The sequence below is a fragment of the Primulina huaijiensis genome, chromosome 3 (assembly GCF_012295235.1).
Source record: "Primulina huaijiensis isolate GDHJ02 chromosome 3, ASM1229523v2, whole genome shotgun sequence".
In the NCBI taxonomy this organism is placed as follows: Eukaryota; Viridiplantae; Streptophyta; class Magnoliopsida; order Lamiales; family Gesneriaceae; genus Primulina; species Primulina huaijiensis.
Window position 1 is genome coordinate 6545154 of NC_133308.1, and position 25719 is coordinate 6570872.

Genomic DNA, 25719 nt, shown 5'->3' on the forward strand with positions numbered 1-25719 from the left:
AATAGTGACATAGCATCATTGCTTAACTGATCAACAGATTTCTCAACTGAACTAGTTGGTTTTGTTCTGACAGCAGCTAGAGCAGTTGTAGCTGCTGGTGTGCATGGTTCTCCTTCTCTGATTTGCAGTTCGAACTCATAAGCTTTAAGATCAGCAAATAGATCATGAAGTTCAATCTGGTTCAATTCTTTGGATTCTCTCATTGCCATAGTTTTGACATCTCATTCTTCGGGAAGACCTCTCATTACCTTCTGTGCAACCTCTTTGTTTGTATACACTTTTCCAAGTGCATTTAACTCATTGATGATACTTGTAACGCCCCAGATTCAACGACTGTCCTCACTGTACCAAGACGAGTCTTTCCAGCGTGCTTATGTCCTCACTCACACGCACCCTGGGAAACTTCCCAGAAGGTCACCCATCCCAAAATTGTCCCAAGTCAAGCACGCTTAACTTTGAAGTTCTTATGTGATACCGAAAAGAAGATGCACCTTCGTGGTATGAGTAGTACATATCAAATCTTTTAAGCCCTCTTCAACTGTACAGTCCATTACATTGAACAGTCTCGGAATCCCTCTCATTCCCGTGTGGGATCGGTTCATTCATGTTCCCTCCACCTAGAAGCCTGCCAAGAGCCGCTCATTGTCCGTGCAACTGATGGCACCGGCGATCACCCCCTCCCTCTTCGGCCCCGGGCCTCACAATACTGCTTACTCTTTCATCCTACTCGTGCATTGATTCTCCTGCTTTCATTTTGATATTATCGAACTTCTGAACTGCAACTGAAAGTTTATTTTCCTTGGTTTTATCATTTCCTTCACAGAGCTGGATCAGCTTTTCCCAAATTTATTTGGCTGTCTTACACATCTTTATTTTGCTGAAAGTTATTTTGTCCAGCGTCTTGTACAGAATGTCTTTAGCCACATTATCAAGATTGGCTTTTCTTTTATCTTCAGTTGTCCATTCTTCTCTGGGCTTTTCTATTCTTTGTGGTGCCCCTTCTGTTATGGCAACTGCTGTATTAGTTTTCAGAATCTTCATGGGTCCATCAGTTATGACATACCACATGTCATCATCTTGTGCAGCTAAATGAGCCTGCATTCTGATTTTCCAATCATCAAATTCTTCTTTGGAGAACATAGGGATTTTGTTGAATGAGGTCATGCTGGCAAGTTTATAGATCAAAAGTATTCAAGAACAAGATTCAACCGCTCTGATACCACTTGATAGGATCGATTAATGTATCAAGAGTATTTAGAAGGGGGGTTGAATAAACACTCACAATTAAAATTTATTTTTTTCGAATTTTGAATTCAGTTTGGTGACAAACTGATTCTTGGAATCTTGTTGGTCGATGACAATCAGTTAAACTAAGAGTAGTTGCGGAAAATAACTGATTGAAAGATAGAATACAAAACTGAAATAAAGTACGCAAGGATTCTTTCTGGATGTTCGGAGAATTCAATCACTCCTACGTCACCCCTTCTATATCAAGGATAGGATTTCCACTAAAAGACTTTGATCGAATACAAGACTTGTACTGACCCACTTCAGTTTGGACTTAACACACCCAAAACTGAAACTCTTACCATACAACAGCTTTTATCAGTTCGTGACTGATCTTAGCACAACTGATATATTCTTGATTGAATTACAAGGTGCTAACACGCTCAAAGTGTAGCTTTAGATGCTACTGATATATCTGATATACGTGAGCTGTGAATTGTGATTATAGCAGCGTAACAGCAAGCTTCAATAATGCGTTGATTTTCTGTCCTCAACTACTTTGTTCACTTATTTATATACTTCCTTTCCAACGGTAGCTTGAGATAAATTTGAATCTTTGTATCCGTTGATTTTTACTTGATTATTCCTTGGATATTGTTTCCTTCATTTATTTAGATGCGGCGTCTTAACTGCTTTCACCGAAATGTGTTGTTCTAAGCTTTATTGATTTAAGTGCGGCGTTGCAATCTTCTATGTCTCTTTGTCGTTTGATCGTTCTTTCCCGAGACATGTTTAGTTGAAGGAAGCATACGGCTGAATGTATCAACTGATCGGTTTCCAACTGATCAGTTGATTTTCTTCGAAAGTGCAGTTCAGCTGGGTTCGGTTGCCTTAGATAATATGCGCGAACGGCTGAATATATCAACTGATCGGTTTCCAACTGATCAGTTGGTTTTCTTCGAAAGTTCAGTTCAGGTGGGTTCGGTTGCCTTTGATAATATGCGCGATACTCTTCAGTTAGGCAAGCTGTATGGATCGCATATTTGATCAGTTAGTTCCAATAAGTAATCGGTTTGTCAAACATCCGAAATTAAGTTTCCAACAAGTAATCATGAGATATATATAAGAAGAATGGTCAGAATCACCCATGAAGCAAGTCCAACCAGCAATGAAAAACTAATCAAAATCAAATTGTTGAAGAAGTTGAGACAGTGATCGATCACCTGCCTGAAATACATCAAGATATTGATGAAGACGAAACCAATGAAGATTAAACAGTTCAACAGCTAGATTCAAATCCATTTGTACCAAGTCACCAGTGGAATAATAATCATCCACTCGAGCTGGTCATCGGTAACCAACCATTCCTCTTAGAACGAGAAAAAAATGATAGATGACTTTATGCATGTTGCTTTTGTATCTCAACTTGAATCTAAGAAAATTGATGAAAAATTAAAAGATTCAAACTAGATAAATGTAATGCAGGAATAACTTAATCAATTCGAGGAAAGTAAGGTTTGGCACCTAGTTCCTAGACCGTAAAATGAATGTTTTATTGGAACTAGATGGGTATTTAGGAGTAAAATGGATGTGAGTGGATCAGTAGTAATAAATAAAGCAAGATTAGTTTCACAATGATATACACAAGGAGAAGGAATAGACTTTGATGAATCATTTACTCATTATGCTAGACTTGAAGCCATTTTTTTGCCCATAAGACTTTAAGGTTTATCAAACGGATTTTAAATCTGCATTTTTTAACTGTTTGTTAAATGAAGAAGTTTATGTTGAACAAGCTTCTGGATTTATTAGTCACAATCATCCAAGCTATGTTTATAAACTTGATAAGACATTAAATGGTTTAAAATATGTTCACCGTGCATGGTATGACACATTATCTAAATTCTTGTTTGACCATGACTTTGTGATTGGAACAGTCGATAAAACACTATTCAAATTCGTTAAGGGTGACCATGCTTTACTTACTCAAATCTACGTGGATGACATAACTTTTACTTCAACTAATCCAAAACTTTCCAAGATAATGCAGGAAAAGTTTGAAATGAGCATGATGAGAAAAATCACATTCTTCATTGGGTTGCAAGTCAAACAGCTCAAAAATGACATCTTCATCAGCCAGACCAAATATACAAAAGATCTACTCAAAAAATTTGGCATGGATAATTGTGCAGTTGTCGCTATCCCCAATAAGTTCATCAATCAAGTTAGACAAAGATGAAGGGGGATGTCAATGGACACCACTATGTATAGAGGCTTGATTGGTTCACATTATATCTAACTTCCAGCTGGCTAGACATTCTGTGTAATCTGTTTATGTGTTTGTTTTCAAACTAATCCTAAACAATCTCATTACACTACAATTAAACACATACTTAAATATATCAAAAGAACTCCATGTGTGGGTCTTCGGTATCTCAAAGTCTCAACTTTTAACCTTATTTTCTATTTAGATGCCGATTATGCAGATTGCAAGATTGACCAAAAAAACACCAGTGGAACGTGTCAATTCTTGGGAGATAGATTGATATCTTGGTTCAGAAAAAAAAAAAAAAAAAAAAAAAAAAAAAAAAGAACTCAATTGCTACATAAACGGTTGAAGAAGAATATCTTGACATTGGGAGTTGTTGTGAACAACTTCTCCGGATTCAACCACAATCAAGAGATTATGAAATTCAAGCCGCTGAGTCCCCCATTTTCTTGGATAATAAGCGTGACATAGCAATCATCTACAATCTTGTTCTTCATTCTCGGACCAAGAACATTGATATAAGACATCATTTTATTCGAGATCATGTGATGAAGAAGGACATCCAGCAAGAATGCATCTCAACTGATCAACAAACCGCTGACATCTTCACTAAGCCATTATCAGACGCAAAGTTTTCTCACTTTCGTAATATTATTGGTTTAGTTGATTTAAATTGGTGCATATATTTAAAAGGAACAAAAGTTGAGTCTGTAAAATAATTAATCTAACTAATATATATTTTTTACCGCTCCGGTTAGAAGTCGTTAAAGCTCGATTTTATCATATGCTATGAAGAGTTTTTCCTAAGGCATATTAATCATTTGAAGAGTCCGAAATCTCATTATTTCTGAATTTTCATATTTTGAAATAATTTTATTGTTGCAATTATTGTTCTGATATTTATTATCAATTTATTCTTACGCGGCTATAAGAACTGCCTAAAGTCATATTTTTTACCTTTCAAATTTTCAAACATTAACAAATGATATGCATACTTATGGGTTGTCATGTCTATCAAATTGGATCATATCTATAATTCATATTCACCAACATCATTCCTTTCCGACTACTTGTATATTTAATTTTCTTGCTCTCTTGCTTTCTTGTTTCCCTTGTTTTCTAACCGCTATATAGGTCAAGTCAACTGCTTCACCCAAATCAAGCTTCAAGATTACTTCATACTCCGCAAACACACTTGCTATCAACTTTGCATCTTTTCTGGCCATGAAGGAAAAAGCAATGGCGAAAATGTTCAGAATGCTTGAAGCATCGAGGCTTCACAAGTTTCTCCGATGTAGCTTTCGTTTATCCGAAACCTCCTTAAATGAGTTTTTTGAGATTGCTAAGATGGAGCAGAGCATGGATCAGTTTTCTGCACTGTGGGTGGTCTAAGTATCAATATCACACAGAAAATGTTAGCCGAAATGTTCGATATGCCAGCGGTTGGACTCGCATCATTTGCTGCTCTACCAAATGATAATGTTGATCACTAGAGGACATGGTTCACCATTTCCAACTTTCCTCTGGATAAGCCCACTGCTCAGAAGAAAGATCTCGATTCTCAAGCCAGAATACAAATTGCTGGCAGATATCGTGAGTAAGTCATTGTTGGTCAAGGCTGGGGCTTTCGGCAAAGTCACTACATAAAACGTTTTGGTCATGGCGACCATTGCCACAAAGCTTAATTTCAACTTGTCAAATATACTCTTCAAGATTTTCACAGCCATGGTGAAGAAAGAGGGCTAATCTCCAAGGTTTTCATCCCATTGTGTTATCTCCTGGAGTAGATGAAATTCAAGTTATTGTACGCTACCAAACTACACAAAGTCAAGTTGTTTGATTGGAACTTTGTAAAATATTTTGCTTGGAATAATATTCCAACAAAAGAGGAACTCCCCGCTGTTAAAATTGAGAAAGTTGAGAAAAAATAAAAGAACAAGAAATAGAAGAAGAAGTTGACCGATAAAGCAAAGACACCAGCCAAGGAGATTAAGAGATAATTGGTTCTCTCTTCAAACTCTGAAGATACTAGAGAGAAAGTTCCTCTCACACAAGTATTCTTTGACAATAAGAAGCAGAATAAAAAGCCCAAAATAAATAGAATCAAACTAATAAATCATGCATCTGAGCTGATTCATCCTGCCCCGATTCCTACCATTCCCATATCTAAACTTAAGAAAATTTCTATTGTGGAATATGACCAAACCTCTCACAGTCTGGTCTGCTCCTCATTGATCCAAAAGCCAAAGGAAGTAAAATCCTTATGGTCGCGCCAAAGATGTCAAATGTTCTAGTCACTATAACCTTGCAATGGAGCGAGCAAATCAAAGCACTAAAGAGAAGATGGTGGAATTTTACCATTGGGAGAATCTGTTGGGTTCGGAAGCATAAAAATAAGAATTTTATTGACTGAATTTTGAGAGTAGCTACAGCACACTCCTATATTTTGTTGTTGTTTTTCTTACTTCTCTTCTTTTTTACTTCACGTACATGAGAGCCAATTTATAGTTAAACAAAGACATTTAAACTTAATCAACAATATTAAAATGATGACCATTCCCGAGACTAACACTTCATTCTTCCAGCCTTGACCATCCTTTCATATGCAATTCTAGAAGGTTATTGACATCCTTTGATTTCCCAAGATTGCAAATTAATTCAATTTATCACCCCCTCTTAATTTGTAATCTTGAGTTGCTTCTTGAATTTGTCGAACTTGTCGATAGTAATAGCTTTTGTCATAATGTCTGCTGGCTGATCATCTGTCTTGACAAACTCCATACATATTTCTCCTTGATTAACCAAATCTCTTATAAAGTGATGTCGTAGTTTGATATGCTTGGATCGTGCATGAAAGACTGGATTCTTCGTCATTGCAATTGCAGACATATTGTCACAATGAATTATTGTTGCCTCGTCTTGCTCAAATTTCAAATCTTTCAAAATTCTCCTGAGCCAAACTGCTTCACATGCTGCATCTGTGGAAGCTATATACTCTGCTTCTGCCGAAGACAATGCTACAGATTTTTGCTTTCTTGAGCTCCATGATATCACATTTGATCCTAGGCAAAAGATATATCCGGAGGTGCTTTTTCGGTCATCCACCGATCCTGCCCAATCACTGTCTGTCAACCCGATGAGCTTGCAATTATTTTCCTTCTTAAACTCAATTCCATGATTCTTTGTACCCATGAGGTATCTTAAGATTCTTTTTGCTGCTGCCAAATGAATCTTACTAGGTTCATTCAAAAATCTGGAAAGCAAGCTTACCGAATGCGTGATATCTGGCCTTGTGTTGAGATAGATCAAAGAACCAATCAATTTCCTGTAGAGAGTGGAATCAACCTTTTCACCATCATCATTAACCTGAAATTTTTCATTCAATGCCATAGGAATGGAGACTGGCTTGCATTTGCTCATGTTGAATTTTTTCAGAAGATCTTCAATGTATCTTTCTTGAGATAGAAAAAATCTTCCAGGACTTTGCTTGACTTGAATTCCAAGAAAGTATTTCATGAGTCCCAAGTCTGTCATCTCAAAATCTTTCATCATTTTATTTTTGAATTCTTCCACCATGGCTTTATTGGTTCCAAAGTAGATGAGATCATCAACATAGAGACATACAACCAAGAAATCCTTTTCAACACTCTTCACATAGAGAGATGATTCACTTGTGCTTCGATTGAAGCCGTTTTTGATGAAATAGCTATTGATTTTGCTATTCCATGCTCGGGGTGCTTGTCTCAACCCATATAATGCTTTCTTGAGTCGAAATACCTTGTTTTCTTTACCTTTGATCTCAAAACCTTCGGGTTGCTCGACGTACACTTCTTCTTGAATCTCTCCATTTAAGAATGCCGATTTTACATCAAGTTGGAAAACATTTACTTCCAACTGCGCTGCTATGGTTAAAACAGTACGGATTGTCTCCATTCTTGCAACCGGAGCAAATGTTTTTGTGAAATCAACTCCTGGTTGTTGAGAATATCCTTTTGCAACCAGTCGAGACTTGTGTTTTTGAATCGATCCATCCTCATTGTATTTTATTTTGTAGACCCATTTTAGACCAATGGTTTTTTTCCTCTAGGCAAGTCAACAAGCTCCCACGTTTGGTTTTTCTCAATTGTGGACAATTCTTCTTCCATTGATTTTGTCCAACACTTATCTTTTGATGCTTCTTCAAAAGATTGCGGCTCACACGAGAACAATCCAAGCTCACATGAATCGTAGATGTCACTTAGTAATCTTGTCTTTCTTGGAGAGCTTTCAGAATCAGATTCTTGATTTGTAGGAAATTTTGGTGTAGAAGCTTGAGATGTACCAATTTGAGAAGTTACTGGATTATCAAATTGATGTGATGCCATGTCAACAGTTTCTTTCTCTTTCCAATCCCAAGTAGCTTTCTCATCAAAAACAATATCTCGAGATACAATAATTTTGTTTGTTGATGGATTTAGCAAACGATATCCCTTGGATTCATCGCTGTAGCCAATGAACACAAGTTTCTGGCCTTTCTCATCAAATTTCTCGCGATCTTGGGATGGTATAAGTGCATAAGAAATGCTGCCAAATATTCTAAAATGATCAACTCCTGGCTTTTTCTTGTACCAAGCTTCAAACGGGGTTTTATTTCTGACAGCTTTGGTTGGTGATCGATTGAGAATATATATAGCTGTGTGTACAGCTTCAGCCCAATACATATTTGGAATTCCCTTGCCTTTTAGCATGCTTCTTGCCATCTCCACAATCGTGCGATTTTTTCTCTCAGCTACTCCATTTTGTTGAGGACATCTGCTAACTGTCAACTGTCTTTTAATGCCATTAATTTTACAATATTCCATGAAAGGATTGTAGAGAAATTCTCCTCCCCGATCAGTCCTCAAACTCTTCATAAGAAATCCACTTTGTCTTTCAACAAAAGCTTTAAATTGTAGAAAAACAGAGAATGCTTCAGATTTTTGACTGAGGAAATAAATCCACATCATTCTTGTGAAATCATCCACAAAGATAATAAAATATCTCTTGTTTCCTGGAGTAGGAGTCTGCATTGGCCCACAAATATCTGAATGTACAAGTTCAAGTGGTGATTTTGCTCGCCATGAAGCTTTTGGAAATGGAAGATTGTGCAACTTACCATAAACACAACCTTCACAGACGTCATCCATCATTTGAATATTAGGAAGTCCGATCACCATATTTTTCTCCTTGAGCAATTGAAGACCCCGTCGATTTAGATGACCATATCTCAAATGCCATAGATTAGACAAATCTGCATTCTCAACCTTAAGTGCAGAGTCACTGTTTAGTGGCAGTATAACAGGAAAAGTTTTGTTCTTCATCTCAACATTCGCCACAATATTATTTTTCTTTTTATCAAAAATTCTGCACCTTCCATCATCAAAATGGACTGAAAAATCCTTTTGTATAAGTTGTCCAATGCTTAAGAGATTGTACGAAAGACTTGGAACAAACAAAACATCGGTAATGAGTTTTTTGTTACCTCCGGAAGTCTGGACAACAACGGTTCCTTTTCCTTCAGCATTCCTATAGGTTCCATCACCAAGAATGATGCTTGAGCTGATGTTTGGGTTGAGCTCTACAAACATATCTTTATTTCCTGTCATGTGATTACTTGCACCGCTATCCAAATACCATTGATGTTTTGACTCATTGTCATCATTTTGAGAATAAAACAGAATCTCATGAATTTCTTTTGAAAAATTCACTGCATCTTCTTTTTTCTCCTTATTTTGAAACCAACAATCCCTCTGTGAATGGTTAGGAATTTTGCATATCTTGCATTTAAAATAGCAATCCTTTGACTCATGATTTGGTTTTTTGCAAATAATGCAAGATTGAGAGTTACTGTATTGTTGTGGTGCCTTGACTTTCCAATTGTTTTGCTTCTCATTTTTCTTCCACTTCCCAAATTTTTCTTTCCTGTATTTTGAACCACCAATTTTTGAATCTCCATGATTTCTCGAAACTGCTACTGCTGCTTGCCTAGATTGGAAGGCTTGATCTGTTGATGGAGTACTCAAACGGTTAATTCTTTGCTCATGTGCAAAAAGTGAACCTGTCAATTCATACATAGTCATTTTTGACAAGTCCTTTGATTCTTCGATCGCAGCAGCGGCATGATCGAACTTAGGAGGAAGACTTCGAAGAATTTTTTCAACTACCCTTTTATCTTCAATCTTGTCTCCATTACTTTTTATTTGGTTGACAATATTCGAGACTCGTGAAGAAAAATCTTGTACCGTCTCTCTTTCCTCCATTTTTAAATTATCAAAATCCTTCCACAAAGATTGGAGCTGTAATGCAATTGTCTTCTCCGTGCCTTGAAATTCTTGCTTCAATATCTCCCAAGCTTATTTAGCCTTTTTTATATTAAAAATACGAGGAAAAATAGTTTTCCCTACTCCTTGTTGAATATAACGTAGCGCCAATGCATCTCTCTTTTTATATTCTTTTTGAAATTTTGAGTATCCTTCATCTTCTTTGCTTGGTTCTTCGAGTTCTTCATCATCAATCACATCCCAAAGATCCAAGGAGATGAAGAAAGTCTGCATTTGGCTGCTCCAAAACGCATAATGTACTCCTTCAAAAATTGGAACCTGACTTGGAGAGTAAGCAAATAAAGTGGATGTCATTTTGCCTTTTCAAAAAAAAATGCTGCAACCACCCTTTAGAATAGTTTCTACGATATTTCAAGTCTTTAGTGAAGAAAGGTGAAAATCTGGATGCAAAGAACAAGTCTGGAAAAAACTGCTTAGGATCTTGCAAGTAGTGAAGAAGAGGGAAAAGGGTAAACAAGAATCTGCACACGAGGGAACCACAAAGACGGTTGAAGATGGCTCTGATACCAAATTTGTTGGGTTCGGAAGCATAAAAATAAGAATTTTATTGACTGAATTTTGAGAGTAGCTACAGCACACTCCTATATTTTGTTGTTGTTTTTCTTACTTCTCTTCTTTTTTACTTCACGTACATGAGAGCCAATTTATAGTTAAACAAAGACATTTAAACTTAATCAACAATATTAAAATGATGACCATTCCCGAGACTAACACTTCATTCTTCCAGCCTTGACCATCCTTTCATATGCAATTCTAGAAGGTTATTGACATCCTTTGATTTCCCAAGATTGCAAATTAATTCAATTTATCATATTTTAGGACTGTTGTTCACTTTGAATTGATCCGGAAGGAAAGGAGTGTGAAGGAAGTTGATACCCTAAAAAAATGCTGAAATGGGCAGAAATAGATGTCATCTTAGAGGCTCTACAATGGTGAGACTTCATCGAGTTGGAGTTTAAAGAAAGTATCATGCGATACTTGATTCAACAGAAGAGAGACAATTTTGTTGTCCACTGCCAGATCAAGTTCCAACTTCCGCAGCCAATGCCATCATCTCCAGTCCAGCCGGTGGTGATTTGGAACACCAAATCAATCAGTCATCTTCTTCTCTAGATGAATTTCTATATGAAAGATCACACTCTCAGACCAAGACTCCATTTGATCATCTGATGTCTTAACTAGTCTCGTTCTCTCAAGCCGTAAATGATATTGAAGTCAAGAACTATGCTCATCGAGTGATGTTCGATAGCTTTCATGTTCAAGTAATCAAGAATTTTTCTGCCATTGAATCCTAGTTCTGCCTAACCAAGAGTGATCAGACTCAAATCAAAAGTCAATTTGTTTCCACGAACTTTCAGCTCAGATATCTCGAAGTCAATATCATCTGGAGACTGAGATGAAAGTTTGAGTTGCCCAAGTCAGACATCATAAATATGCACAAGAGCTTCAAAACTATGGGCTGCAAGTTACAAGAAATTCTTGATTACATGCAACTTGGTGATGCCATAAAAATGGAAATGGTGGTGGACTACAAGAAAATAGAAGAGAAGAAACGTCGTGCTGAGAGAGCAAGATATGAAGAGTATAAGAGATTAGATGAGATGAGATGAGAAGGTAGAACGAGGATGACAGAAGAAGATGAGGTGGCAGCGGTGGTGGTGGAAGGTACAAAAGATAAATATTTTTTGTTTTTCTTAGGTGTATTAGGCCTTATTTTTTTCTCTTGCACCTATACAAATGACAATTCATTTGCTCAATGAAAGTCATTTTCTTCTATACATATTTTATATTGATTACTATAAAAAAAATTTATATAGATTTGCAGCCTGATTTTGCCATCACCAAAAAAGATAAAAATGTTATAATATTTATATTACCCTAAGTTTTAGTGATTGACAAAATAACAACATCGAGATGTTTTAAGTTCAGCCACTCTTTTATTGTATGTTTAGGTTTTCATACCGCTGAGTTCAAGTCATTCAGACAAGAACATTAAAAGATCAATATGCTTTGGCAAGATCATCTATACTCTAGCTGCAAGATATCATCTATACTACAGCTTCAAGATATCATCTATCAAACTGACCGGAAGAACACGTGTTCAAATTGTTGAAGATCCAACCAAACTGCCACCAATCATAAAAGTGGTATTTAATATAGGATGTTGAAATCAAGTCGTTCAAACATCTTTCTCATATAGAATTATTTAATATTATCCTACAAACTCTCAAATGACATAAAGATACTTATTTCGGTCGTGATGTGTCAATTTTTTAATAAGCAAGAGCTTAAAGTCGCAAAATCACAAGGAACATTAAATGAGAATTTAATTATATGTACAACGAATGAAGCGACATGTCCATTTTGTCAAGTGATAGTACATATGATCGTTGAAAAGTAAATCTGATCATTGGAGCTTTTCAATTATAAATATCCAGAACTTTGAAGAGATGAAGAGCACAAAAGCTATCAACAAATTTATCTCAAGATTGCATATTTCAATATCTTCGAGCACATATAATCTTTCGATCATAATCTGCTCGCTCAAGCACACACTTATCAAAATACATCAGATCATCCAGATCATTTTGTGTTGCTGTATCCAACTCAAACAGTTAAGTCTGGCCATTGAAGTTTTATATTTGGTGTCCGAAGAACCAAGGGTTCTTAAATGTCCAGAGTTATAAGGAGATCACTAAGAGTTTTAGTTAGGTAGTGATAAGTGCTAATTGAAATGGATTGTTAGAAGACATTATGAAACCAAATTCTTTTAGTGAAAATCTTTCTGAGCGGAAGAATGAGTGAAGTAAGAGTTTTATCTCCGAACATTCATAAAACACCTATGTTATTTCATTACGCAGTTAAAATTATTTCAGATATTACTGTCAAATATAATTCATCACTTGTCAAGTCGTTCTGTTTCCGCGCTTACACATTTTATTGGTCCAATATGTCTAACCATTCAAGAATACTTTTTCACAGTCTAAAAAACTGTTAAGAACCATTCAAGAATAATAGTAATTTACATACAATCAATATATCAAAAATTTACGACGATGTTTTTTTTTAAAAAAGTTGGAAAACAAAATTTAACTACATTGTTAGAGAAGGTAGTATAAATATATAGGTTTAGTTTCGCTAATTATTTAAAAATTGTTTTAATGTTTTATAAGTAAAAAACAATTATTATGTGTTTGAATAAGATTTTTGTAAAACATTTTTTTTAAAGTTTCATTCAAATATAGTTTTTAAGATGTGTTTTTTTATATATTTAAAATTAAAAAACGCTGGTTAAACAAGAATTAAAATATTTTTATAGAATAGTCGTCAAAACGCTTTCTTAATTATTTAACTATAAAATTGTCATTTTAAAATAATTATTCAAACACATTTTTAACTTTAAAAACATTTTTATAGAATAGTTATCAAAACATATATTTATTATTAAAACAACATTTAAAACATTTTATTTTATTTTTTGTAAATTTTTTTTATAAAAATGAACTTTTGTCAAAATAAAACTTTGGTTGTGACTGAGAAAGTATATTAGTCAATCCAACCCATAAAGAGAAATAAGAAAAAATTAGATTTGTTATAAAATAAAGTAAAAACTAAATAAAGAATGATGCGAAGACCAATAAATTCAATCTATCAAAAAGGTTTACATAGCTGACCAATTTATAAGTAGAAGAAATTCTTGAACATGGTAAGTATTATATACAAAGAATTTATATGATCACAATTTTCTACAATCTCTCAAATGTTTGATTCCAATTTTCTTCCATCACCCAAATCTTTGATTATTTTGACATTATCCTTAATATTGTAATAAAGGTCAATATTTTATTATTTTATTCATTCTCCTTTATCTCTTTCATTTTTTGTTAATCAAGCTAGCAACAATTTCCATTAATGCAAAAACTTGTGTGAGACGGTCTCACATGAGACCTACTCTTCCATTAATTAAATTTATAATATTTTCATGGTAATATATATTTCCTTCTACTATACAAAGTCCTTAATCAATAAAAAAATATTGGCATTTGTATGGTACAAAATCAGTATAAAATAATTGTGATACAATTTACAATCTCTTCATATAATTAATCGTCCTTAATTGTTCAAAGGAAATAAATTTACTATTCTTATTTTAAAAAGTGGTCAATTTTTTTTTTTTTAAGAATCCATAATTAAATCTATAAAATTCCGTGATAAGGTTAACTGAGAATATTTAAGTGTCGAGTTTTAATTTCAACTTAATACTAATTGTGTTGGTTTGTATAATTAAGAACGATGAAGTTTTCGGTGTTCGTATTCGTCCTCGCCACATTTTTATCAGGTGCGTTTCTCTAATGTTCGCTTATTTTTCTTGTTTTGATTTTGATTTAGTTCTGATTGATTTTAAATTTATTTTATAGTTCTAATTTTTCGGAAAATCGGATTCAATAATTTTTTTGAAAATTAAATGCTATCATCATTGGAAAATTGCAGGGTTGGTGATTCATACATTACCAAGTTTAGGTGAATCGTGCTATGAAGAGCATCCTGAACTCCCGTGCCATGTTGATACCCCAAGAGGCATGCTGCATTGCATTGATTTTTGCCATAACAAATTTGGAAATTCGGCTAGAGGTGATTGTGTTAGAGGCGCTGAAGGTGGTGATTGGTTTTGTATTTGTAACTTTTGCACAAATAATTAACATTTGGATTGGAAATATTAATATATATATATATGAGATGAGAATTGATGTTATTTATCGCTGGGATAAAATCCATGGTAGTTGCATATATGAATTTGGACAATTTTCCCCTCTAGAGCTAGCTTTTATGGTTGATTTAACATGCATTATCTTGTAAATCTCACGCTCCAGTTGTTCAATTTTAGGCCTGAGAAGAGTGTGTTAGTTATCTCACATCGGCGAGATAAAATACCATGAAGTTGTATATATGGACTTAAACAATTATCCCCATAAAGCTACTTTTTTGGGTTGATTTAGATTCAAATATCAATATTAACAAGGTGAGAATTGAAATTATCGTTATTTGATCTTTTTTAAGAAAACTGCATGTCATTTATATGAGTCATTGGCTCATATTTATAGAACAACATATCAAATGCTCCACAATGGGTTATTATGGAATTGGTGAGAGTTTGGTCAATGATCATGGTTCAATTTATCATACCAACAATTTTTCGGACGAATCTATCGACTGCCGCACTCACACATAGTATTTCAGTGTGGTTTAGCTGATTAACGTAGTTTATCTACATTTTCTATCAAGACTAATTTATCATATGAAAAAAAAATATTAATTTACTTCGGAATGTGATAAAACTATGTAAAGTGAAAGGAAAAAAGTACTAGAAAAGTTATGTGCTCTGGGCACAATATTGTTCAGTTCCATGGATCAAGAAAACATGTTTCAAACATGCCTGGAAAAAGAAAAATAAGGCCTACTATACAATACACTCGAGATTTTTTCAGAACTTGAAAATCATAATTCCAATGAAAGGCATATTTTTAAATATAATTCAGATTGTCCATTACAGATAGTCGAACAAGCCATATTGCCAAAAATAAAAGTTGATTTCAATTTCAAGAAAATCAAGTCAAGAACCACCATTATTTCAATATTATATCAAAAAGTAATGGTCATAATGCTATGTTTTTGTAAGGTAATATTGTTCGACAGACAGGAGTAAATATATCAATAGCAGTATAAATTGTAAATTTGTGTTTTATCAGAATTAAGTGTTCTGTCAAATGTTACAATATTTAAGACAACATGCAACGGAATATTAAAGTTTGTAACACAAATTGACTTGAAATAAATACGATGGACACAATTAAATTTGCACAAGTATATTTCAGGGCAAAAATTAATCACTAGAAAAACCAAATCGTTTACAAAAACCAATCACTAGTGATCTTTACGAAAATCAATTTCCTCAACACATTGAGAAAATAAATAGCTTTCTAAAACAACCAAGAATAATAAAACGTAAATAAGAAAGCATAAAAGAACGTGATGCCAAAACAGGAGTCAAGAAAACGATCTTCAGCCAACTTCGTCACAGATGTTGTCTGTAGATGTTTCCAACATTCAAGACAACACGTGCAACAGCCCCACTTCAAACCAGCAACGTCTTTGCAGAATATTTTCTCTGAAATTCTCAATGTGCACACGTCCGTGTATGTATGACCGTGAGGGGGGACAGAGAGAGAGAGAGCGAGCCTTGCACCAATGTCCTTGATCTCTTATTTATAGATTTAGATTTTATCTCCACAAGGAAACCTATTGTATAAGGGAAGTAAGAGTTTTATTAGAAATAAACTCCTTTTAAACATTAATACCATATCTTACACAATCATAATCATAAATATCATATCTGGAATATATTTGCATAATTGTCTTATTATCTGGAAAGGCAAAATCATACTAAATATTATACTCGATCAAATCAATAAGGAAAAGATAATATTAGGAAAATCTTTTAAGTTAAGAATTTAAATCAATTAAATTAGAAATAATATTTCCCTTCAGTTTTGAATGACCTTTCAAGGTCCTCTCCTCCACCTATAAATATGCATCAGCTGAAGGGGGAAATCTCACCCAAAAACTTTTTCCAAATTTGAGCATAAGCTACAAAATTTAAAACATTTGAGAAGCAAGTAGAAGGTCATTGTCCATAACCTATTCTATCAATACAAAATATTTAATCAGACCTCCATAGTTCAAAATGTCCCACAAGACGTTTTGATGTTCTATCCAACTTTTAGCCCAATTTAATGATTTGAATTCCATAAAAGACGACTGCTAGCAGACTGTGCAGATTCTATACCAGAAAATACCATCTTCTGTTAGTCGTCCAGACACTGCTTTAAATGTTCTCTAAACCCGATCTTCACTGTTCAGAATTTTAATTCACTTTGTTATAAACATGCTAACCAAATTTCCACTAGATCCGACAGTTCAATATGTCGCATATGCTTTTGCAATTTGAGTGATTTGCATACGTGTGCGAATCTGAAAATTCGTTTGACTCTCTTTCTTTTGTGTATTCTTTTGACGACTTGTTTTGTATCAATATTGGACAAGACACACTATTTGTATTCTACATATGATATCTTCTCATATGCGCCATGTTCATTGGGTTTGGCCATATCCACATGAAAAAACTCACCCAATGGGCAAAACTTTGCTATTCACACAAAAATAGTAAAAATATATAGGTTATTTTTAGATAAGTACTTTAAAATTTTTTTAATGTTTTATGAGTAAAAAACTTATATTTTGTGTTTGAATAAGATTTTTGTAAAACTTTTTTAGAAAAAAATTAAAAATTGTTAAAATATATAATTTAAATAAAAATTGAGATATGTTTTTTTATATGTTTTAGAATTAAAAAAACACGGTTTAAATGCGAATTAAAATATTTTTATAGAATAATTCTCTAAGCATTTTCTTAATTATTTAACTATAAAATTGCCTTTTTAAAATAGTTATTCAAACAAATTTCCAACTCTAAAAATGTTTTTATAAAATAGTTATACAAACACATATTTATTCCTGAAACAACATTTAAAACATTTTATTAATTTTTTGTAAAAATTGTTTTATATGTACTTGTCAAAATAAAACTTTCTTCCCAACCAATATATATATGTGACTGAGAACGTATATTAATCAATCCAACCTGAAAGAATTGTTTAACATAAAAGTACAAAAATTTCTAATATTGTGTGTATCAGATTTAGGTGTTGTTTACAGGTGTTGTAAATACATATTCATAACATGCAACTGAAATAGTAATAAAACACACAAATAAAATTTAATGCAAAAAGTAACACAATAAATCATGCACAAGTATAAAATTTGTGTGGTGCCTCAAGGCAAAATATTCAATAGAACATTGTAATTAGTTTACAAAATCAATACTAGTAAAACTACGAAAAAAAATTTTCCTTAACACATCAAGGAAGTAAATTTCATCCAAAATAAACAAAAACAAAACTACAAATGCAACAACTGTATCATCGAAACCCGGAACCACAAATAACTCTTCAACCAACACTTTACACAAATGTTCTTTTTTAGTGTTTCCAACATTTCATGGCAACACAACAAAAGTGTGAGTCAATCACGCAAAAATCTTCACTCGATTATGTTGTGGAAATCTCGTGTATATTTTTTTGTATCTTCGCACCATCGTTGATTTTTCCAGCACGTATTTCTGCAGCCTCTTCGCATATATATAGATATCTTGACCTAGAGATGATCCTTTGAGTAAATCCCTACAAATCATGGAAAGATGAACTTTATAAGGAAATAAACTATATTAAGCATATCAAATGAAATCTAGAGTCAATCTCTATACAAGTATATAAAGCTAAAACTCTAATAAAATATTTAACAATATCTTACGAACAAGGAAAGATAATTTAAGAAATAAATTATATCTTTGAACCTAAGACGTATTTTTATTTCAATCTTCTTTTTTTTGTCTCTCTGGACAACACATTCAAAAACGGTATTCTCTTTCTGATATGCATTATGTCAGCTTGTATAATAACTCCCCATGAGTTAGATAGTTATCTCCCTCTGAATTGAAATATGTTAATGCAGTGTTGTCAAATAGGTGATACAACACGTAAACCAGAACACACAGAAATTTCATTAACATAACAAGATAACTAAACAAATAGAACTAAAAACTCAGAGATAAAACAAACAAATCAAGACCAAACAAACTACGGGGCATTTCCAACAGTATACCAAAGAAAGACCAAATAAACTATGGAGCATCTCCAACAGTATCGCCATCATGATCACCATAAATATCAGCATCAGACTCATTCATTTTTGCAGCAACCGCTTCGGCTTCTACTCCTACTCCCTTTTTTTATTCAGCAAAGGAATGGACTCCTACTTCCAACAACAACTCATACTCTACCACTTGGGCTTCATAAAACGTAATAGTCTCTCGTGTGGTCTGAATTTGTCGTTGGACAAAATCTATAGGTGTTGCAACACGTAAACCATAAGACACAGAAATTTCATTAAAAGAACAAGATAACTAAACAAACAGAACTAAAAACTCAGAGATAAAACAAACAAAGAAAGACCAAACAAACTACGGGGCATCTCCAACAGTAGACCAAAGAAATACCTAACAAACTATGGAGCATCTCCAACAGTATCGCCATCATGATTACCATAAAAATCAGCATCAGACTCATCCATTTTGCATCAACCTCTTCGGCTTCTACTCCTACTCCCCTTTTTTGTTCAGAAAAGGAATGGACACCTACTTCTAACGGTAACTCATCCTCTACCACTTGGGCTTCATAAAATGTAATACTCTCTCGTGCGGTCGGGTCTGAATTTGTCGTCGGTCAAAATATATTAGAGCGTGAATCTAGGAGATAGAGAGCATAACATACTCAGAAGACTTTTCTCTAGAAAAATATTTAGCTTCAATTGGATTGGTTCCAGATGATGAAGCACTCATATTGCCAACATCCTGAGGAAGACTAACCTTCTTGTTTCCCTTGATAATATGCATGTGCTATCTTCAGTTGTACCAAAAACGGTATTATCTTTCTGATATGTATTATCTCCGCCTGTATAATAACTCCATTGAGTTATGTAGTTATCTCTTCCTGAATTCAAACTTGTTAATGCAGTGTTGTCAAATAGGTGTTGCAACACATAAACCATAACACACAGAAATTTCATTAACAGAACAAGATAACTAAACAGACATAACTAAAACCCAAAGATAAAACTAACGAAGAAAGACCGAACAAACTACGGAGAATCTCCAATAGTAAACCAAAGAAAGACCAAACAAACTACGGAGCATCTCCAATAGTATCGCCATCATGATCAGCATCAGACTCATCCATTTTTGCATCTCCTACTCCCCATTTTTTTTAACAAAGGAATGGACACCTACTTCCAATAGCAACTCATACTCTACCACTTGGGCTTCATAAAATGCATTAGTATGTTGTGAGGTCTGAATTTGTTGTCAGCAAAAATCTATTACAGCGTGAATATAGGAGGTAGAGAGCATAACATACTCAGAAGACTTTTCTCTAGAAAAATATTTAGCTTCAGTTGGAATGGTTCCAGATGATGAAGCGCTCATATTTCCAACATCCTGGGCAACACCAGCCTCAAACCGAGGAAGATCTAACTTTTTGTTCCACTTGATATTATGTAAGTGATATCTTCAGTTGGTCACTCACATCATAAAGTTCTTCATCTATATCTTTTACAAATCATTGGGACTACAAAATCCCATAGATCAAGAAGGGAAAAGGTAGCTTGGTGGATTTGAATCCCTCATCTGCGAACAACAGAATTGTATTGAATACCAACTTGCCAACATTGAAACTGGTACTACCGATACCAATCTTGTAGAGAACAAAGGTCTGTGGTTTATTAACCAATGTAGTGTTGGTTGAGGGAGTTCAATTTCTGATTGCAGTCTTGTGCAAACCAGAATAGATGATGTTAAATTTGTTTCTTACATCTTTTTGGGATGATAGAGAAACACCTTGATTAGTCCATCAGTTAGAACATCAGTAATAATATTTAAATTAGGTGTGCCTTCCTCTTCTTCGTCTCAGTAGGGGTGTTATAGAAAGCATTTATCACTGCGGGATTAAAATTGAAAACCCTCTCATAAACAAACATCCTGCTAAACTTCATTGATCTTTCATCTCCAACACTGGATAGTAGATGGCAGTAAAACTCTAGAACATGCCTTATGGAAAAGGGAGTCACAGTGCTCAAGTAGCAAACATTCCTCGATCTTTAAAGAAAATAGTCAGATTTTGCTTTCAATAGGCCTCCACATCAATAATTTTTTCTTCAATAAATTCTCTATTGATGTACAGTGGCCACAAAGCTAAAGCATCTTAAGAGTAGAACTTTGTGGAGAAGAACTTGGTCACATCATAGTCCACATAGTTAATGTTGCCTTCGGTGTTGACCACACCAGCCTCAACATCGACATCATCATCAGCTACATCATCAATAAACTCACTTTCTTCACCATCATTATCTTCTGACTCATCATCATCAGTATGTTCCTAATACTCAAAATCATATTCAGAAAAGGAACTTTCAGAAGAGTCGAGGCGATTGACATCAAATTCTTGTAGCATCTCCTCATTGGGCTCTTCATCATCGAGGTGCTTTTCTTTGCAATTTTTTCTTCTTTTAAGAGAGCAAGAAACTCGGCTTGGGACTCTATGTCCATAGTAGCATTTGTCGAATCTTCAGAAACATCTGTTTCTTTCTCAGATACAATATGAGGCTTCTTTTTTCATCAAAAATAGGTTTTGGTCTTGAGAGCAATTCAAAATATTCATAATCAAAGTCATATCCATATGAGAAATCAGTGTCCAGAAGATTCACATTGGAGGAACATGCTTGGAACTTCTTGGATGGGATGAAATCAAGGTCATACCCTGCCTGACGCTTTGATAGTCTTGGCTGCATAGGAACATGGAAGACACGATTAAGCTATTCAAAATCCGATGGATTTTCAACATCTATTTCATTACCCAACTCCACAGGATCAATGAATTCAAGTAGAATTGTGTCCTCGACGACCGAAACCATCTGAAGAAGTTTATCAGTAGGAGGTTTTGTAGGCGGTGTTGTCACACTTGGTGGAACACCAAAACTTTCTGCCATCTTGCTGTGGATATCAAGGGGATCATACTCATTTCTTGGCATTTGAGATAGAAGATAAGTGATTATACATTAAAATAACAGAGGGATCAAATCAGATAATGAAATCGCAAGAATCACAGTAAGAAATCGTGCAAATAAACAGTGATAATAAGTAGAGTATGAATTGAAAGATGAGTTAATCAGCATTAGTAAATTCGTTCAATTATGGTAATAATTTAACAACTATAACTTCTAACGGTAACTTTCTCCCGAAACAAACTTAATTCTCTAATCAAAATTTACTATCTCATTCAACGGTAAAATAAATTTGAACTGGTGCAATATTTTAATTCAAGAAAACATCAAGGTTGAACGCTATATCAATTTAACCCACTTATCATTCACAATCAAGAAGATTAAAGTTGTTTTCAAATGTCATAGATTAAAAATTGGTAGCCCACTTAGCAAGATAAAGTCACAAAATGGTAGCTCACTTAGAAAGATAAAGTCACATAGATTAAAGTTGTTTACATTAACTTTCTTTTGATTCAGAAATGGTAGCTCCCATACTAGAAGAACGGTCTTCAATTGAATCCTCTAGGTAACTTTTTCTTCTGTACTTTCACCTAGAAATGGTAGCTCCCACACTAAAAGAAAGGTCTTCATACACACAAGTGTTAACAACAACTAACAGATACGGCATATTCAGATTTACCAGTAGACAAAGACAGTTTTTTTCTAATGTACCATGACACCAAATTATTTCCTAGATAGAAACACCATCTAGTTGTACTCTTCCTATCATCTAAGTCATCAGCCCAATCAGCATCACTAAATCCCACTAAATTGATATTTCTTTCTTTTGTGTACCACAAACCTAGATCAAAAGTCCCCGCATTATATCTCATAATTCGCTTGACAACCTTTAGGTGAGTGATCTTAGGATTAGGTTTATATCTAGCACACAAACATACACTGAATATTATATGAGAGCAACTATCACTCAAGTAAATAAGACTACCAATGATGTTGCGGTACAGGGTGTTGTCAACACTTTCGGCAACATCATCCCTAGACATCTTTTCACTAGACTCCAAAGGAGTTTTCATGTGCTTAGTGTTCTAATTCGAAAATTTCTTGAACAAATTCTTGGCATACTTGGATTGATACAGAAAGATACCATCATGCAACTGTTTAATTTGCAATCCAAGAAAAAACTTATTCCACCTATCATGCTCATTTCAAATTGTGAAGACATGCATTCAACTAAATTATCCACAAGATTTAGTGAAGAAACACCAAAAATTATATCATCAACATAAACTTGACATATGATTATATCATGCTTTGACCTTTGAATAAACAGAGTTTTATCAGCATCTCCTCGTTTGAATCCAATGTTAAGAAAGTATTCTGACAACCTATCATATCATGCTAGTGGAGTGGAGTTTGTTTCGGTCCTTAGAGAACCTTCTTTAGCATGTAAACATGATCCAAATTATGTGGATCCTCAATCCTTTTGGTTAACATACATTAGCTGATTCATTTAATAAGTCATTCAAAATGCACTCTTCACATCTGTTAGAAACAATTAATTCCCGTATGACATATAATGACAAGCAACAGTCAGACAAACTTAATTTAGGCAACATGAGCATAGGTTTCATCAAAATCCACCCCATCAACTTGTGTATACCCTTGAGCAACCAACTGTACTTCGTTTCTGATAACATTTTCAGATCTTGGAACTAAATCTCACACATCGTTGCGGACAAACTGCTCAAGTTCTTCATGCATATCATTGACCCAAAATTCATTTTTTAAAGCGTCATTAATATATATTTTTTTTGGTTCAGCGCGTGACACAAAACAAGAGTGACTTACCTGGGAATATACGTAACTCATGCATACTAAACCAATTAATTTTCGATAGTCTACTTTCTCATTTATTCTAGTTTGCAACCTCCATATACTTCGCCAATGATCTGTGATGATGGAAGATTATTTTGAATTTTGCTGGGAATATCTTTTCCATCATTGATCACTGTATCATACTCTTGTTTATCTTCCATTGAATTTGTCTCAGTCAGAGGCAGTGTTGTGCTAGGTGTTGCAACATCTAGCTTAACACACGTTCTAACTAGTAACTCAGATGTATCTAGCAGTCCATCTACATCATTTTCGATTGTCTTATTTGCCAGATCTGCAAGATCATCAAATACAACATTAATGGATGCTATAGTCGCTTTAGTTCTTAAATTAAACATACGATATGCTCGACTACTAGTAGATATACAAGAAACAAACATTTGTCATTCTCAAAATCAAACTTAGCAAGATGATCTTGGTCATTCAACACATAACACATACATCCATAGACATGAAAATATTTAAGGTTTGACCTTTTCCCATGATAATCTCATAGGAAGTCATAGTGAAATCACTCCTTAAATACACACAATTTGAGATATGACATGATGTGTTTGAGACCTTAGCCCAAAAACGTTTAGTAATATTTTTAGAATTCGGCATGACCCGAGCCATCTCTTGCAAGGTTCAATTCTTTATCTCAGCTATTTCATTCTGTTGAGGAGTCTTTGGAGCTGAAAATTCATGAATTATGCCCTTCTTATCACACAATGATGCAAAATGTGAATTCTCAAACTCCTTACCATAGTCTGTTCGGATCTTACCGACCCTCAAATTTTGCAAATTAGTAATCATTGCATTTAATTTCTTAAGATCATCAAATGTGTCTGATTACTCTCTAAGAAAGCTTACCTATATAAAACGTGAGAAATCATCAACACAAACAAATGAATATTTCTTACTACCAAGGCTTTATACTTCCATTAGACTCGTAAGATCCACGTGTAAAAGTTCAAGACACTTTGTTGTCCCAAAGTATTGCAACACTTGGTGCGATATACGGGTTTTCTTACCTTTCTGGCGTGATCCACAAACATATGCAGTTCATGAAACATCAGCAGGTCTTCTAGCTGACATTACTCAAACATTGGCTTTGTCAAAAACTTCACAATTATTTTTATCAAACTTAACATGCAAGTCATCATCACAAAGTTAACTAATGCTTATTACGTATGAGTTGAGTCCATCAACATGGAGCACATTGTGAAGTTCAAGAAGTCCATCCATATTCAAAGTTCATTTACCAACAATTCTCCCTTTGCACTACCTCCATAAATCACTTGTCCACGTCTTAATTCAACATAGTCCATGTGGTGATCAAATACCAAAAACATGCAATTTTGGTTTTCAAGGATGTATAAATAGCAGTGCATCGGCTTTCATCCTTAGGTACCCATACTTTCTTTACTTGATGTTTCCTGTTGACAGTGTTGCACTTGTTGTTGGTGTTGGGAAACACCTTGTGCAACATCCGGTTTATTTCTCAGCTCATATAACATCTCTCAGCATGAAGCAAAAGGGGTTTGATGTGGCCTGGCTTACAACAGTAGTGGCAAACGAAACGTCGCTTTATTTGCTTTGGTTTTTTAGCAGAATCTTGCTTCTTAGTTGGTGAAGCTCTGACATAAGGTCTCTCGGAGAGTTTGAAGTAACTTTGCTTTCCTTCGCAAAAAAACTAGGTTGTGTCCTAGATTTGAAAGATTCTTCATACTCAAACACGTTGTTAATGTACCCAAGACAAGTTTTGCTGTCTTTTACCATCATCAACATCGAGTCAAGTTTTTCCGAACTCGAGATAAATTTGGAAAGAGTCTTTGTAGCCTTTTTCAAGATCATCCTCGACTTTGCATAATTCAAGGTCCTTTTCACTCAACATAACTTCAAGTCGTGTCACAAAGTCTTTCAAATCTATTTTCTCCTTTGAGAGCATCAAGTTCAACTTTCTTCTTTTGATCCAGTCTACATACAATTCCTCATACATATTCTGCACACTTTACATGGTGAATTCATCGACATCTTGGGTTTCTAGATTACTCGAATCATTGAGTATGTTTGCATTGAGGCACACTGATTTTGAAGAGATGTTATGACCAGGTGTTGCAACACCAAGGGCAACACCTAGCGGGTTGACTTGCAACCAGCTTTTTTCTTCAAAACAGCAGACAGAGAGGTGTGATTGTTTCATTTACTGGATTCTTGCTCTTCTTCATATTCTAGCGTCACTTAAGGATACTGTCATAA